This window comes from Humulus lupulus, chromosome 8 (assembly GCF_963169125.1).
Source record: "Humulus lupulus chromosome 8, drHumLupu1.1, whole genome shotgun sequence".
NCBI lineage: Eukaryota > Viridiplantae > Streptophyta > Magnoliopsida > Rosales > Cannabaceae > Humulus > Humulus lupulus.
The window spans coordinates 46,641,037-46,660,985 of record NC_084800.1 but is presented as its reverse complement, the minus strand read 5'-3'; positions in this window follow the sequence as shown (position 1 = coordinate 46,660,985).

Genomic DNA, 19,949 nt, shown 5'->3' with positions numbered 1-19,949 from the left:
TGACCAAAAGATGAATTAAGATAAAAATGAAATTAATAGATTATTATCTTGTTGGTGGCAAGGCAGGGGCCAAATCTAATTGAGCTGTTCAACGCATGATTTGTGGGTCATAATTTATGAGTTGTTTGTGTGGTGGAAAGGTGAGAATGCTCCAATTTCTTAAAGTAAAGAAACATGTGAACTCCTGCAATTACCAAAACCACATATATTATATTTACATTTTTATTCTTCTTATAGTATGTCCTTTGTTGGGTATTGAGAAGCAAAGATCAATATTATAATTCAATCAGATTAATTTCTTAAAAAACTTTTACTACACAAATTATTGAATATTACATGATGATTTATATATATCCTAAAGTCAAGGTTCTCGATCAAGGGTCAAATTGTGGAACCCAATCCATAGCCATTTAGTGTGTAGTAATATATTATACTAATAATGTTGTTTTGTATTTTATATGATATTATCACATCCTTCAAAATATTAGGTGATTTGAAATTATTACATTTTATATTATGTATATCCTATAATAATATTATTTATCATGGAAAGACACATTGGTATAAATGCAACATTTTCTTGGCTGGGTTCCTTAATTATTAATTATTGTAATTGTGGCCTACATGCATCCAGGTCTCTTTTTAAAAAAAAAAAAAATTATTATGTTATTTTTATATATTCAATTACCAATGCTAGCTTGAAAGGCTACACCTGTGGACAATTTAGTCATAGTCAGGGTTCAGCAAAATTATACATATTATATGTTATTTTTTTCATTTTGAGGATTAAAAAACTCAATGTCGTGAATCAGATGATTCAAAGAAAATCATGTGATAATTTAAGCATGTTATGTTTATTTGTTATTTTATTATAAATGCGCTGTGAGTTGCAGAATCAAACTACTCGTATTCTGCCACGTGTGACGAAGTCATACGGTGACGTAGGATTATATTAAAATATTATAACTTTCGTGATAATCTTATTTAATATTAAATCCAATTTAATTTTAAACATAGTCAATACTCTTCTCCAACAAATTGATTATGTAGCAAGGTAGCTATAAAATAGTTTTCCGTTATAAAATATATATATATATATTATATAGTATATATAAAAAGAAGCTAAGCTAATTTTTGAATAACATTAGGGTTTCCATCACATGAAGTAAACGGCTGTCAGGCGCCATGAATTGGTCTTTAATTAATTAACGTAAATTTTCAGCCATATAACTTGTTATGTATAAATACATTATATTAATATACATATATATATTTGAACATAATTACGAGTATATATTATCTTCAATGTGTTTTTTTGTCCATTTTTAATATTTAAATTCACATTCATTAGTTTTAGTTTAATTAGTTTATAATAAAGCTAAGCTAGAGAGTGGATATATATATATATATGTGTGTGAATCCAACTTTAATCCTTAACGTTAAAATATATATAGGATACTGATCTGATATATATTATTACTCCATATTACATTATTTTTTATTTGTGGAAGAACATTAAAAATGTTGTCCTTTTGAAAAATGAATATGATATATATATATATATATGTGTACTTACCCCTTTCCAATAAATGATTAATATTAGATAATAATTACACAAAAAACAGCTGGAAAGAAAATGGGGGGAGGGGACTACTACTACTACTAAACATATGTACTTTAATTAAGTTTTGATTTGATTAGTAATGGAGTTAGTATATATATATATATATGAATTATAATAAATAATATACAATTTAAGAAGAAAAACAAATTAGACAAAGAAAAGTGGAAAGAGATATGCAGAGAATATATGATATCTACTGTAGATTTGTTGGCACATGCAAAACTAAACAAAAGGGATGCATTACTCCACACGATTTGCAAAGCAAAAATAATAATCCCTGCTTGGAAGACGCTGGGGCTGTTTTTAATTATATATTAATTATGTATATTTATTATATATATATAAATAAATAAATATAGATTTATATTTTTATTTTTATTGATAAAAGCCAAAGAGAAAGAAAAGCTTTCCCCCACCACCACTTGCCAAAATCCATCAAAATCAGCCTTAATCCCATATTATATAAGATTCCCAACTATAAATTATATTCTCTTATACAGCACACGGGGACTTGTACCAAACCCTCTTGTGGTTAAGGTTAGGTCTTAAGAAGAGGGGGATTGAACTCTCTCTCTCTCTCTCTCTCTATATATATATATATATATATCTGTACATGTAAGAGTCCTGAAACCTTTTTGGGGTTTAAATTGATACATTAAATCAAAAGAATCCCTAAAGATTCCTGAAAAAAGATTTGTATATATGTACATGTCTATATCCATTAATTATATCATCACCTTTCCTATAGTGTGTGATGCAATCTTTTATATATATAAATATATATATCATTTTTGTAAACATTGATTTATAATAACATTCTTTTAATATTGTCTGTTTTTTAAGAGGAAGAAGGTCATGATTTATCAATTGGTTCTATATCTTTTTAAGTAAGTAATAATCTCTATAATTAACGTTAATTATATGTATCTTATTCATAAAAGCATATTGACGTGTCATGTATGTTGAATACGATTACGTATTAATTAATATGATCATCAAAATCTTATCCTAAAATTTACTATTTTCTTTTTCTGGCCTTTACTAATTAAGGGGCCAGGCCAAATTAAAGTACGACATAATTAGTGGAGAGGAATTTAATTCATCCTTCAAAACTACTTTCCCTGTAAGAAAAAATCCATAACAAGATTTATGGAAAAAGAGAGATAGGTAATTAAAGAGAATCAAATTTCTGTTCATTTTACAGGGAAGAAAGAAAGAGTTTCTTATAAAGGAAACCAGCTAATTAAGAGAATAAAACTTTACATGCATATCATTAATTAATTAATTAATAAAGGTACAAAATACTTGTTATATGTTTAAAATCCTATATATGTATATTTATTAATATATCAACACACATTGTATTTGAAAACTAAAGCATCGTGAAAAACTAACTATTATTAAAGTAAAGATAAACAATATTATTATTATTATAATAATTTATAATTATAATCTAACTAATAACTATAATAACAAATATATAGTTGAAAAAATTAACTATATATTGGTGTATTTTCAATAGATGGATACACAATGTAACACACATTTGCCTTAAAACAAATTCGACGGCTGCCTTAAAACAAATTTGACGCCTCTCATTGGTGCTGAAGGATTTCCACAATGTATGTCTCCCAAGATACAACGTCTGGCGCACCACCAAATTACTTATGGTGAACTAAGTATATTTGAACTGTATCACACTATAAAAGCCTAACCACCATTACTTATGGCGAACTAAGTATGCTCAAACTTTATCACGCTATAAAAGCCTAACATTCTAAGGAGTAAAAATTATATAATCATCTTCAAAGGAAGATATATATATATATATATAAACTTGATTTTGGTGTAAGTTTAAACTAAGACATTTAAGTCTTATTTTATAGACTTTTTCTAAAGTAAAATTTCATTCATAATCCATGTGGGAGAAAACTAAGTTACTAATCACGTACATGAATGAAAATTGAAGCCAACATATGGTTTTGACATTGGTGAAAGAGTTCAACGTTTGAAACATGCATAACATAGATATAGGTGTTACCCTTTGAACCTTCTCCTTGTGTAAGTACATTTACTTTACTGGCTGATCAGTAGATGCGATGTCTTTAAATTGTTCTGTCATTCGTGTAAACGATGTATACCACACACATGAATCTCTAGTAGCATACTTTAGTTCTCACTTTTATGTTCGTTTTGGCGTTGAACATTTCCCTGATTTTGTAGGATATATTCTAGGAATTGATGAGCCCTATTCAATTCCTACATAAATGGTCCATCTTCTCTCTCACATAGGTGATTTCTTAATTAAGAGTAACTTGTATTACTTCGCTCGACAATTTGACGCACATAAGAATTCATTAAAAGCATAGTTTAACCTTATCCTTACAAGTATCACCATTTAATCATAGGAATGGACAGGAGGATAACATCCACAGTGATCCAACAGTCTTTATAGTTTTAGTTGTCCCCTTTGAACGTAGATCTTCGAATCTCCAGTCAATTAGGTTGGGTATCTGCTGTATTGACTTATTCATTCATGAGCTTAAGTCTTATTCCTCTCGATGATTTTCCAACCAACTCTCTATTTAACCCTTTGTTATCATATTCACAATATTATTTTTTGACTTCACATAGTCAACAGAGATAACTCCAGTTAAGAGTAATTGTCTAATGGTATTGTGTCTACGACGTATATGTCTAGACTTACCATTATACAAATTGTTATGTGCCCTTACTGTAACACCCTAAATAGCCAAGACCGTTACACTGTGTGTTTATAAAGGTGCAAGACTTGCTAATCAAGTCATTTAACTCAAAACGTGTTACTGAAACTATAGTTGAACTAGGGTCTTAGGGTTAAAAGATTTAGGTCTCAAAAGCTTCACTTCTTATAAATAAACATTTTCTTTTTACATGGGATCCCAAAAGTAATAAGTTTAAGACCGTTTACAAAAGAATTAAGATTTAAATACAGATACTAGCCATTCCAAGGCAAAACAGACAAATAGGCTTTTCTCGTCCTCTTTTACTCATTGGTCGTGGCGGCCGAACAACTGACTATGTACATTCAGCTCTGCAGCTCTCCACCTCAAGGTTGGTCCAACTTGCCTTTGCCTTTACCTGCATCACGTAGCACCCATGAGCCAAGGCCCAGCAAGAAAACACAATAACAGAGCATAATCATTCAACAGACAATCAGATAACTCATACCGCATAAGCATGTATTCAATATACCATATATATCATTTCATATCAGTAATCAAATCACATATGATAACTAGGGTTAATACCCTTAGGCCGCACCCTCTATTTATCCCACTGACTCTGGCCCGCTTAAACCGAGCTCAGTGAATGTTAAGTTGTCCTCAACTACCAGTGGTCGAGTCGCGCCCTGTGCACAAGTATTATTTACGGCTCCATTAGGTCGTTTATCACATGTCCCATGGCATAATACCATCTATGATATCATACAGGTATAGGGAGCTCTTAGTCCCATCACAAACACATAACCGAGTGCAGTTTTCTTACCTTTAAATTCGCTAGCTTTGTTCAATTCGATCCTCAAGCACGATCCCGCCTGAGCCCTAGCTAGCGTACACCTAGTCACAGCCATAGATCAGAATCATCACCAAACCTCAAATCCAAAACCTAGCCTCAGGACCAATCCCGAGCCTTAGGGAAGCCCTAATTCCACCAAACAGGGTGGTGGAATCAAACCCCGAACCCCCCAGCAAAAACCCTTGAAAATAACCTAAAAACCCCTTTCTGGAAACAGGGTAGCGCTACAACGCTCTAAAGAGAGCGCTACAGCGCTACAAACAGAGCCTAAAACGCCCCAGACCACATAGCCTAGCGCTACAACGCCCAATGACTAGCGTTGTAGCGCTAGTCACAGCACAGCAAACCCTGCATTTTTCCTCCTTCGATTTTCCCTGAGCCAAACCTTACCAAAACTCTTCCAAACTTCAACCAAACATAAAAACATGCCTACCAACATCTCCAACTCACCCCACACATCCCAACCACACATAACTCAATCACATGCACCCCAAATCAAGGAAATCACCATAGCTGAACCTTAAGCTCAGAAACTCAATAAGAACAACAGCTGAAACCACAGAACTTGAACTAGAATTCCTTACCTTTGATGGATGAGCTCAACCTAGGTTATCCTCCTCACTAGCTTGGCCTTCACCTCCTCAAAGCTTCAGCCTCAACTCCCTAAAATTCCCCACCAAAACTCAGCTCAAAATCCACAACAATACCAAGAACTAGAAACTAAAAACTACCTTGAACCTTACCTCAAATGATGAGTATCCCCTGTCAATCCCTCAAGCCAAACCAGGGACCCTAGCCTCAAGCTCCTGCCTAGATTCTTCCTGAGTTTTAGCTCCAAGAAACCTCAAGAAATGGAGAAGAGACCTCCAACTGAATGAGAGAGAAAAAGACTTCCAATTCCCCTTTCTTTTCCTTTTCTTCCTTTTCCTTCAGACTTCCAGCTCTTTCTACACAATCCACTAAGTATAAAACTTAATAATACTTATCCCTTATAAACCAAATGACCAATTTTCCCTCCCTTTATTCCTAAGCCTTTAATCAACCTAGGGGCATTTTGGTCATTACACCAAATTCCTGCTAATTCCTCGAGTGTCTCTAATATTTACCGCTTACTTCCCGACACCTAACTAATCACCAATTATATTCCTCATTATCAAAATAGACTCCAATGTACTCTCTAAAATTCCCAACAATAACCCCAGGCTCGCCCCAAGCCGGGTATAATTTCCCGCCGTGACTTTTTCGCTAAACCACTCACTAGGATCGCCTCGAATCACAGATTACCAATATATCCACATAATAATGTGGTCTCGACAATTTATCACATATATATACAGTTATGCCCTCAACGGGCCAAAATTACAATTATGCCATTCTGACCTAATCAGGGCCTACATGCATACTAGTACACATAGTCATGCATCACAGATATTCAAATAATCATATAACATGCTTTTAACCATTAAATCACATCTAATCCAATTATTCCCTCCCGGTACACTAATCAAGGCCCTTAAGCTTTATTAGTAAATTTGGGTCGTTACAATGATCCCCTCCTAATAAGAATTTCGTCCTCGAAATTTACCTGAATAACTCGGGATACTGATCCCGCATTGCTGTCTCAAGCTCCTAGGTCGCTTCCTCGACCCCACTATTCCTCCATAATACCTTAACAAGAGGAATTGTCTTGTTCCGTAGTACTTTATCTTTCCGATCTAAGATTTGAATCGGTTGCTCCTCATAAGCCAAATTGTCTGCAACTCCAAGTCTTCATACCTTAACACATGAGTCGCATCTGAGACGTACTTTCGGAGCATAGAGACATGGAATACGTCATGGACTCCTGACAACGATGGTGGCAAGGCTAACCTGTAAGCCACCTGACCGATCATTTCCAGAATCTCAAAAGGTCCAATGAACCTAGGGCTTAGCTTGCCCTTCTTTCCAAACCTCCTCACCCCTCGCAACGGTGAAACTCGGAGAAACATGTGGTCCCCAACCTGAAACTCCATGTTCCTACGCTTGGGATCAGCGCAGCTTTTCTGTCTACTCTGTGAGGCGAGCATCCTAGCTCGAATCTTCTCTATAGCTTCACTTGTCCTCTGAACCATATCTGGCCCCAAATACTTCCCCTCACCCATCTCATCCCAATGAATGGGTGTTCTGCACTTCCTCCCATATAACATCTCGTAGGGAGCCACTCCAATCGTTGATTGGTAACTATTGTTATACGAGAATTCAATCAACGGAAAATACTTACTCCATCGTGGAGGAAGATCTACTAACTCCCCGGTATGATTTTGCAGTATGGATTCAATTTCACTGTTAATGGTTATTTTCCATAAAGAGTCTTCATTAGAACTCATAGCTGTTGGATTAGCTTATACAGGATCTTTATTTATTTTCATGTATATCTAATATTAAACAAATTAATACGAGATAGCCTAAAACATGTTTCTAAAATTGAATTCAAAGAGAAACAAATAATATAATACTTACAGTATACGCAGCGGAATTAAGAGTCCTTCCTTCAGTTTCTCTAACTCTTGTATCCTTTCTGTCGCAGAGTATTATCAAGAAACTGAACCGATCTTCTATTTTCTTCACAATCTTCCAATGTATCCTTAGAACCACCTAGACTAGTGTGGGCAATTCTCAACACATGAGATAGATATAGAGAGAAGAAGAGAAAATAACAAAGTGGCTTAGAAAAGGACTTGTGTTTAGAAAGAATCTAAAACTATCAGAAAATCTGACTTGTGACTTATCAAACTTATTGTTTTGACTTCTCTATAAGCACTCCTTTTATAGACTCAATTAGGCCATTTAATTTAATTAAAAAATCAATAAAATAATAGCTATTTTAAAGCCCTAGGTCGAAATTATCATGGGCTATAGGCCCGTGAAATTTCTCATTTGATTATAAACACATTTGACTTAAAATCAAGGCCTGTATTATTTTCTATTGATTTAATTAATTAAATAATTATTTAAATCCTTTATCAAATTAATTATTTAAAATTTGAACATTTATTTAAACTTATTTATTAATTTAGATACCAATTTATCTTAATTAATAAATTTGCCATAATTTCTCTTTTCTTCTCAAAATTACACAACTCTGTGAAACTATCCAAAATTGACCTGGTCAACTTTGATAATTCTAATTGATAATTAAATCAATTAATTGAGACTATCTAGATGATTTTATCCAAGGTACAATGGGGACCATGGGCCTATGAAATCAAGCTCCAATAAGTTATCATAAATCTAACAAATAAATTTACTAACTTATTAATTCCTCGTGACTCCACTATAGACTTGGAATTGCACTCTTGAATTCATAGAACGCTCTATAACAAATATAGATACGCTATTAATTATCCATTGTTACAATCATAATTGTCACTCAATCCTCTATAGACGGTCTACAATGAGATAGGACTAAAATACCGTTTTACCCCTCATTGTATTTTATCCTTAAAACACTTAGTTCCTTGTAAATGATATTTCAGTAAACTAATTTAATTACTGAAATGAGATATCTATCATTTAACACCTTGAACCAAACTAAAAGGAAACCATCATTTCACTTCTTCATCAGAAGCTATAGATGTTCATATCTATGATTAACACTCCCACTCAATTATACTACCGAGTTCCCAAGATGTAAGTATGGGCTAGACCGTAGGGTAAGCTGGTAACGAACAAGTCAAAGAACTCAAATAATACAATCAGTTAGAATACTAACCACTCAGAATTGAGATTGAATTGACCTATGGTCAACTATATGATATGACTAGAATAGATAATAATGGTATGTTTACTTATCTTATCAACTGTCAATATCGGTCCTGTCCGATGTAACAAATACATCCGATCTTATCTACTTTGATAATGTTCTGGAAAGAACATAACACTGTAATGTGTAAGTAGATCATATCGTAGATTGGCAAGTCAGTGTAAATCCAGTTCACTAACTAATCTTATGACTAAATTATTTTGAACATATAATCATATTTATATTCCACTGTGATTACGCCACTATAAATAAGATTAGCTATATGCTCGGGATTTAATAGAAGTTTATATTAAACAAATAATCATGAAAATAAAACATGTGAGCAAAGTGATTGACCAAGTCAAAAAATGATTTCTATTCTTTTATTGATAATAAAATGAGATTACAAAGAATTTGAGTTTTAATTAGGGCATAAAACCCCAACAATAGCTTCATCAAAGCTTTGAGGTTCACATTCTAGCAAATAAATTAGAAAATCTGGACCAAAGGTTTTTTCAGTTCTGATTCTTTTCCTACATCTGGGTTCATCCTCAAACTCTAGTTCTTGATCCTGACTATTTTCTTCAAAAGTCTCATGTGTTCGTTTTAACGAACTTAAATCTTCTTTGGATCTACATGGAAATACATGTTCAAAGAACGATGCATTCCTAGATTCCATTATCGTGTTTTTATGTATGTCAGCGATTTTAGACTCATGCACAAGAAACCGATAAGCACTACTATTATGTGCATATAACCAATAAAGATGAAATCAATAGATTTTGGACCTACCTTCACATTCTTAGCTAAAGGTACAACCACTTTGGCAAGACACTCCCATACTCATAAGTATTTGTAGGAAGGCTGTAACGCCCTGGATAGCCAAGACCACTACACTATGTATTTATAAAGGTGTGAGACTTGCTAATCAAGTCATTTAATCAAAACGTGTCATTAGCTAATGTGTTCTAGGGCTAAAAGACACTTTGGCCTCAAAAGATACATTTTATAAATTATAAACAATTTACAGAAGGGATCCCCAAAAGTACAATGTTTAAAAGTTGGTTTACAAAATTCAACAGTTAAGAGTAAACATTAGCCATACTAAGGCAAAATACAAGGTTCTGGTCCTTTCGTCCCTGTAATCTCCTCAACCGTGGCGGTTGAGCGGCCTGACATGTACATTCACCCTGCAGAGCTCTCCAATCAAGGTTGATCGATCTTGCCCTTGCCTTTACCTGCACCACGCAACACCCGTGAGCCAAGGCCCATCAAGAAAAAACCACACACAACATAAATAATATTATCAAACAGACATTCTGATAAGCATGTTCAGATATTCAATCCACAGCATATAAGCACACTTCAAGGTACAAATAACCTCATCTATACTCAGATTATTCAACAATCTCCTTAATCACATTCATGGCCAAATATAATAATCAATTAACACAAATACTAGGGTCGACACCTTAGGTCTCACCCTCTGTTTAACCCACTGACTCCGGCCCGCTTAAACCGAGCTCAGTGTATAATAAGTTGTCCTCGGTTACCAGTGTCCGAGCCGTGCCAATTGCACAAGTTAACCGTGGCACGCTTAGGCCGTTGGTTTACAATTTACATGGCATAATACCATTCTTTCAATCATACATATCAGGGAGCCCTTAGTCCCGTTCAAATATTCAACCGGGTGTAGTTTTCTTACCTTTAGCTTCTAGATGAATTAGCTACGGGCGATTACTCCTTGAGTGCAATCCGATCCCCGAGCCCTAGCTTAGCACCTAGTCACAACCATGATGAAAGATACCATAAACAATCTTAAATGAGTTTCCAAACCAAGTTCTAGTCCCCGGAACATTGAACTTCACCAAATATGGTAAAAGATTCAATCCCGAGCATCCTAGGTTAAATTCCCAAGCCTAAAATCCCAAAATCCCTTAAGCGCCCCGGCATAGGCCACCCATGCCGCGGCATGGCCCCCAAACAGAACCATCTAAGGTACAAAAATAGGTAAGCGCCGCGGCATTGCTTGGACCATGCCGCGGCCCGCCCTCCTTCCTCATCATGCAACAATCTCGAAGGGCTGCGATTCACCAAGAACCATGCCGCGGCCCGACCCTTCGAACCCAGAAAAATCCACCATTTTCAATCTCTAAACCTCACCTTAAGCCACCCCAAAGCCCCCAACTCAAAACCAATTAATAACAACATCATTAGAATGATTTAAACAACACAATCCAACCAAAAATCCAGCCTAACACTCACCAAAATCCCAATTCCAATTTCTGAGATTTCAAACCCACAAAACTCAAAACCAGCCATGAAAACTCTCAAATTCAACCATCAAACTTTAAATTAAACCTTACCTCAGCTGTAGAATCGTTTCTCCAAGAGTCCCCTGACCTATCTTCAAAGTTTCAAGCCTCAATTTCCACCTTAAATGCCAAAACCACAGATATTTAAAACTCAGCCATTTCTCTAAATTCCTAACCTCAGAAACGAAAATTCAAAGCTTACCTTGGCTCTATCTCAGACCTTGATCAGTTCCTGAGCTAATCCTCCATATTATTCCCTTCAATTCTCAAAGATACAGCTTAATTCCAGCAGTTCCCCCTCAAAATTCAATGTTTTTCCTTCCTTAGGAGAGAGGTGAGAGAGAAGACTGAGGAAGAGTCGGTCTAATTTCTGTCTAGTGTTTTCTAAGTCCTCCAAGTATATCCTTAGGTTATTAGACTAATCCCAAAACTCGGGGTACCGAAAACGTCACCGAGGGCAAAACGGTAAAATCCCCCAATAATCCCGCCTAGACATCCTAACCTCAAATATATCTCCAATTATTTATTTTCATTACCTGATAGTCTAAATCACTACCCGATATCTAAAGTACTCCTTAACTTGTCCAAAGTCAATTATAATGCCCCGTTGTGACTTTTCCCGCTATCTAGCCCTAGGATCGCCTCGAGTCGCCGGCTGCAGAATTATCCACATAATAATATGGTTCTCGCATATATCTCATACATATATATCACATCATCATATAATATCATCAATTATCATAAGCACACTATTAATCATATAATTACGCATTTAAATCAATAACATTCATTCTAATCCCAATTATGCCCTCCCGGCACACTAATCAAGGCCCTTAAGCCTTATTAGCAAATTTGGGTCGTTACAACTATCCCCTCCTAATGAGAATTTCGTCCTCGAAATTTACCTGAATTGCTCGGGATACTGATCCCGAATCGCTGTCTCTAACTCCCAGGTCGCTTCCTCGACCTTGCTATTCCTCCACAATACTTTCACCAACGAAATTGTCTTATTCCGTAAGACTTTGTCCTTCCGATCCAAAATCTGAACTGGTCGCTCCTCATAGGACAAATCTGTCTGTAACTCTAAGTCATCGTACCTCAGTACATGTGTCGTATCAGAAACACACTTCCGCAACATAGAGACATGGAACACATTATGAACTCCTGATAGCGACGGTGGCAAGGCCAGCCTATAAGCCACCTGTCCAATCCTCTCCAAGATCTCAAAAGGTCCAACAATCCGAGGGCTCAGCTTGCCCTTCACTCCAAACCTCCTTACACCCCTCAATGGTGAAACTCGCAGAAACACGTGGTCCCCAACCTGGAACTCCACGTTCCTACGCTTAGGATCAGCGTTGCTTTTCTGTCTACTCTGCGAGGCAAGCATTCTAGCCCGAATATTCTCCATGGCCTCGTTAGTCCTCTGAACCATATCTAGCCCCAAATACTTTCTCTCACCCATCTCATCCCAGTGAATGAGCGATCTACATTTTCTTCCATATAACATCTCATAAGGAGCCACTTCAATTGTGGACTGATAGTTGTTGTTATATGATAACTCGATCAATGGGAGGTACTTACTCCATGAACCCTCAAAGTCAATCACACATGCCCTAAGCATGTCCTCCAATACCTGAATCGTCCTCTTAGACTATCCATCAGTCTGAGGATGAAAGGCTGTGCTAAACTTCAGCTGAGTCCCCATAGCTCTCTGCAAAGCTCCCCAAAACTTGGAGGTAAAGATAGGGTCTCGATTAGATACAATAGACTTTGGAACCCCATGGAGACGAACTATCTCCCTCACATATAGCTCTGCATACTTCTCCACTGTATAAGTCGACCTCACTAGTAGAAAATGAGCTGACTTGGTGTATCTGTCCACTATCACCCACACTGAGTCATGAAGTCCAACTGTCCTGGGTAATCCTCCCACGAAATCCATCGTAATATCTTCCCATTTCCACTCTGGGATACCCAAAGGCTGAAGTAATCCCGCTGGTCGTTGATGCTCAGCCTTAACCTGCTGACATGTCAAACATCTAGACACATACTCAACTACATCCTTCTTCATTCCGGGCCACCAGTATAACGTCCGTAGATCCTGATACATCTTCATGGTACCCGGATGAAGTGAGTATGGTGTAGTGTGAGACTCATCCAATATCTCTCGCCTGATTCCCACATCTGCCGGAACACAAATCCGCCCCTGATACCGAAGCAAACCTGTCTCAGAAATAGTATAATCCTTAGCTGTCCCCACTAAGACATGCTGTCTAACCTCCTGCAACTGTGTATCCACTAACTGACCCTCCTTGACCTGCTCTAACAGGGTCGACTGCAAGGTAATATTGGCTAACTGGCCTACCACCAGTTCTATCTTTGCCCTGACCATCTCATCAGCTAATTCCCTTGAGATCTGGGTGGAACTATACAACTGTCCTGGGCCCCTCTGGCTCAACGCATCAGCCACCACGTTGGCTTTTCTAGGATGGTAAAGGATGTCACAGTCATAATACTTAACCAACTCCAACCAACGTCTCTGCCTCATATTCATATCCTTCTGGGTAAAGAAATACTTCAGACTCTTATGGTCAGTGTATATCTCGCACTTCTCCCCGTACAGATAATGTCGCCACACCTTTAGTGCAAATACCACTGCTGCTAACTCCAAATCGTGAGTCGGATACCTTTGCTCATACTCCTTCAGCTATCGAGATGCATATGCTATAACTTTCTCATTCTGCATCAACACACAGCCTAAACACATCCTCGACGCGTCACAGTAGACCACAAACTTCCCTTCCTCCGAGGGAAGACTCAACATGGGCGCAGAAATAAGTCGTCGCTTCAACTCCTGAAAGCTGTTCTCACACTTCTCTGACCAGATGAACTTCTGATTCTTTCTTGTCAACTCTGTCATCGGTGAAGAAATCTTCGAGAACCCCTCTACAAACCGCCTGTAGTAACCAGCCAACCCAAGGAAACTCCGCACCTCCGAGGCATTCCTCGGCCTCGGCCAATCCCTAACTGCTTCTACCTTGGACGGATCCACCTTAATCCCTTCTGCCCCTACTATATGTCCAAGGAAGGTCACCTCTAGTAGCCAAAACTCACACTTCTTAAACTTGGCGTACAATTGATGCCCCCTTAACCTCTGTAGAACCTGTCGGAGATGTTGCTCATGCTCTACCTCTGAACTGGAGTAAACCAAGATGTCGTCGATGAAGACAATGATGAACTGATCCAAGAAGTCTTTGCACACCCTATTCATCAGATCCATAAAAGCTGCTGAGGCATTGGTCAGACCAAAAGACATGACCAGGAACTCATAATGCCCATATCGTGTCCGGAAGGCCGTCTTCGGTATATCCTCATCTTTGATCCTCAGCTGGTGATAACCAGATCGAAGATCAATCTTTGAGAACACCGTCTTACCTTGCAGCTGGTCAAACAAGTCATCAATGTAGAGGGTACTTGTTCTTAATAGTTAACTTGTTCAATTCTCTGTAATCGATGCACATCCTCAAAGTCCCATCCTTCTTCTTAACGAACAACACAGGAGCGCCCCATGGAGAATAACTAGGCCTGATGAATCCCAAATCCAGAAGTTCCTGCAACTGTATCTTTAACTCTTTCAATTCTGCTGGTGCCATTCTGTATGGTGTCCTTGATACTAGTTCTGTCCCCGGTGCTAACTCAATCTCAAACTGAATCTCCCTACGCGGTGGCAACCCTGGCAGATCCTCACGGAAGACATCTAGAAACTCACACACCAATCTAGTCTCTCCCGGCCCTGCTGGCATGACTCTAGCGGTATCCACTACACTAGCCAGAAAACCTATGCATCCTCCCTGCAACAAGTCCCTGGCTCTCAATGCTGAAATCATGGGTACACGGGGTCCAGACACCGCACCCACAAAAACAAAAGGGTCCTCGCCCTCAGGCTCAAAAGTAACCATCTTCTTCCTGCAATCAATTGTAGCTCCATATCTGGCCAACCAGTCCATCCCCAGAATCATATCGAAATCCTCCAAATCTAACTCAATCAGATCTACCGAGAGTTCCCTACTATCAACCATCATTGGCAGTGCCCTAATCCATCTCCTAGAGACTACCAGTTCCCCTGTAGGCAACAAAGTCCCAAACCCTACAGTTCGATACTCACTAGGTCTATACAATCTATCAATCACTCTACTAGAAACAAATGAGTGTGTAGCACCAGAATCTATCAAAATAGTAAAAGGAGTGCCAGCGCTAGAAAGCTGACCTGTCACTACTGAGGGACTAGCCTCAGCCTCCACCTGAGTCAAGGTGAATACTCGAGCTGGAGTCAAGCTATCCACTTTTCCCGCTTCACCTTTCTTCACCGTTGGGCAGTCTTTCCTGAGATGCCCTACAACTCCGCACACAAAGCAAGCATTGGCCCGACACTCGCCCATATGGCATCTTCTACATCTCGGACACTATGGATAGGTCCGCCATGCCTCGCCGCCACCCTGACGGCCACCCTGACCACCCCGACCCCTCCTATCAGGACCAGCAGCGGTCGAAGTGTCAGGAGTCTTCCTCTTGAAATCACTGGGGCCTCCGCCCCTACCAGACCCAGAATATGGAGGCACCGCCCTGCGGCCCTCCCTTCTTGCTGCACTATCCCTCCATATCTTATTCTCCGCTTCCTCAGCGGTAAGAGCCTTCTCAACGGCCTGGGCATAAGTTGTTCCTCTAGGTACCGTTGTGATCCTGACATCTCGAGCTATCATAGCATTCAGCCCTCTAATAAATCTATCCTGCCTAGCTGCATCGGTAAGCACAAGATCTGGAGCAAACTTCACAAGCCTATCAAATTTCAGGGCATACTCAGTAACGGTCATACTGCCCTGAACCAAACTCACAAACTCATTAACCTTTGCTGCTCTGACAGCAACAATGTAGTACTTCTGACTGAATAGATCTTTGAATCCTTCCCAACTCAATGTAGTCACATCCCTAGTCTGCGATGCCACTTCCCACCAGATACGGGCATCCTCTCTCAGCATATATGTGGCACAGGCCACCCTATCTTGCCCCTCTATCCTCATAAAATCCAGAATTACTGTAATCATAGTTAGCCACTGCTCGACTTTCAATGGGTTTGGTCCACCCTCAAAGATTGAGGGTTGTTGCTTCCTGAAACGTTCATATAACGGCTCCCATTTGTTACCAATCTCCCCAGACTGCACAACTGGTACCACCGCAGGTGGTACAAAAGGGGCAGCACTCCCTGTCGGAGCCTGATGTTGCAGAATACGAATCTGCTCATCCTGACTCTGTAATCGAGCCTGCATCTCAGCCATTAATTGTTGCCAGTTCTCGGGCACTGGCGGAGGAGTCTGGCCCTGGTCATCACCCCTGGTCCCGGACCTAGTGCCGGCTAGTCGTGAAGATTTTCTTGGACGCATAGCTATCCAAGTCAATCTGCAAATAACGACTCGGCAATCAGACCATGATGACAGGGTAAAATTTCTCCAACATCCACCAATAGAATATCACCAACCACAAACAATCCACATATAAGCATCCATTCTCATGCACTGGCTGCCAATAAGCACGCCTTCAATCCAATTGCACAAAAGCTATGAAACATGCATTCATACATGCACAATATACAATTAGTCATTCAAATATTCATCTACATGCACGGCGATGTTAATAAACATGCCTCAATATTCTCACACAACAGTCAAGGGCCAGGCCCTATCAGTATCTCATGCTTCCTAATAATCCAGTAAATACAGCATTCATAGCTCATCACAAACACATAAGCACATAGGCACATATACACATTACCGAACCCTGATTTTGAGATTGTCTCTAGCAGCGAATGTACATGTCTAGCCTGTCTTCAGGAACCCTTAAACCTAGGACGCTCTGATACCAAGTTGTAACGCCCTGGATAGCCAAGAGCACTACACTGTGTATTTATAAAGGTGTGAGACTTGCTAATCAAGTCATTTAATCAAAACGTGTCATTAGCTAATGTGTTCTAGGGCTAAAAGACACTTTGGCCTCAAAAGATACATTTTATAAATTATAAACAATTTACAGAAGGGATCCCCAAAAGTACAATGTTTAAAATGTTGGTTTACAAAATTCAACAGTTAAGAGTAAACATTAGCCATACTAAGGCAAATAACAAGGTTTTGGTCCTTTCGTCCCTGTAATCTCCTCAACCGTGGCGGTTGAGCGGCTTGACATGTACATTCACCCTGCAGAGCTCTCCAATCAAGGTTGATCGATCTTGCCCTTGCCTTTACCTGCACCACGCAGCACCCGTGAGCCAAGACCCATCAAGAAAACAACACACACAGCATAAATAATATTATCAAACAGACATTCTGATAAGCACGTTCAGATATTCAATCCACAGCATATAAGCACACTTCAAGGTACAAATAACCTCATCTATACTCAGATTATTCAACAATCTCCTTAATCACATTCATAGCCAAATATAATAATCAATTAACACAAATACTAGGGTCGACACCTTAGGTCGCACCCTCTGTTTAACCCACTGACTCCGGCCCGCTTAAACCGAGCTCAGTGTATAATAAGCTGTCCTCGGATACCAGTGTCCGAGCCGTGCCAATTGCACAAGTTAACCGTGGCACGCTTAGGCCGTTGGTTTACAATTTACATGGCATAATACCATTCTTTCAATCATACATATCAGGGAGCCCTTAGTCCCGTTCAAATATTCAACTGGGTGTAGTTTTCTTACCTTTAGCTTCTAGATGAATTAGCTACGGGCGATTACTCCTTGAGCGCAATTCGATCTGTAAGGACCGTCGGACACCATTTATGTCCCCATTGGTATGATATTGTCCGCTTTGAGCCTAAGCCCTCACGGATTTGTTTTTGAGCACCTTTCCAAAAGGCCTCATTCCAAAGGAGATGGTGTCCATCCTTATATACCCAAGATCCTTCCCATTTCTAGCCAATGTGGGACTTTGGTTGTACACCCAACAATCCTCCCCTCAAACAAAGGACCACCTTGCCTCCCCTTAGACGATTACAGATCTAAACCTGAATCCCTCGATTCCAACACTCAAGATCCCCTTGAGTAAGCTAGATGAATCCCTTCACCAGCTAGATTCGAAATCCCTTCGAATACCTGAATCCCTCGATTCCAACACTCAAGATCCCCTTGAGTAAGCTAGATGAATCCCTTCACCAGCTAGATTCGAAATCCCTTCGAATCAGATCTGAACCTCCGATGGCTCTAGCAGCAAGCTTCACCTCCTTTGTTTGGCAATCCGAGGATACATTCACATGGCTAATTTTTGGGATCCGGCTCTGATACCACTTGTAAGGACCGTCGGACACCATCTATTTCCCCATTGGTATGATATTGTCCGCTTTGGGCCTAAGCCCTCACGGATTTGTTTTTGGGCACCTTCCCAAAAGGCCCCATTCCAAAGGAGATGGTGTCCATCCTTATATACCCTAGATCCTTCCCATTTCTAGTCAATGTGGGACTTTGGTTATACACCCAACACGATCCCCGAGCCCTAGCTTAGCACCTAGTCACAACCATGATGAAAGATACCATTATCAATCTTAAATGAGTTTCCAAACCAAGTTCTAGTCCCCAGAACATTGAACTTCACCAAATATGGTAAAAGATTCAATCCCGAGCACCCTAGGTTAAATTCCCAAGCCTAAAATCTCAAAATCCCAAAATCCCTTAAGCGCCCCGGCATAGGCCACCCCATACCGCAGCATGGCCCCCAAATAGAACCATCTAAGGTACAAAAATAGGTAAGCGCCGCGGCATTGCTTGGACCATGCTGTGGCCCGCCCTCCTTCCTCAGCATGTAACAACCTCGAAGGGCCGCGGCTCACCAAGAACCATGCCGCGGCCCGACCCTTCGAACCCAGAAAAATCCACCATTTTCAAACTCTAAACCTCACCTTAAGCCACCCCAAAGCCCCCAACTCAAAACCAATTAATAACAACATCATTAGAATGATTTAAACAACACAATCCAACCAAAAATCCAGCCTAACACTCACCAAAATCCCAATTCCAATTTCTGAGATTTCAAACCCACAAAACTCAAAACCAGCCATGAAAACTCTCAAATTCAACCATCAAACTTTAAATTAAACCTTACCTCAGCTGTAGAATCGTTTCTCCAAGAGTCCCCTGACCTATCTTCAAAGTTTCAAGCCTCAATTTCCACCTTAAATGCCAAAACCACATATATTTAAAACTCAGCCATTTCTCTAAATTCCTAACCTCAGAAATGAAAATTCAAAGCTTACCTTGGCTCTATCTCAGACCTTGATCAGTTCCTGAGCTAATCCTCCAGATTATTCCCTTCAATTCTCAAAGATACAGCTTAATTCCAGCAGTTCCCCCTCAAGTTTCAATGTTTTTCCTTCCTTAGGAGAAAGGTGAGAGAGAAGACTGAGGAAGAGTCGGTCTAATTTCTGTCTAGTGTTTTCTAAGTCCTCCAAGTATATCCTTAGGTTATTAGACTAATTCCAAAGCTCGGGGTACCGGAAACGTCCCCGAGGGCAAAACGGTAAAATCCCCCAATAATCCCGCCTAGACATCCTAACCTCAAATATATCTCCAATTATTTATTTTCATCACCCGATAGTCTAAATCACTACTCGATATATA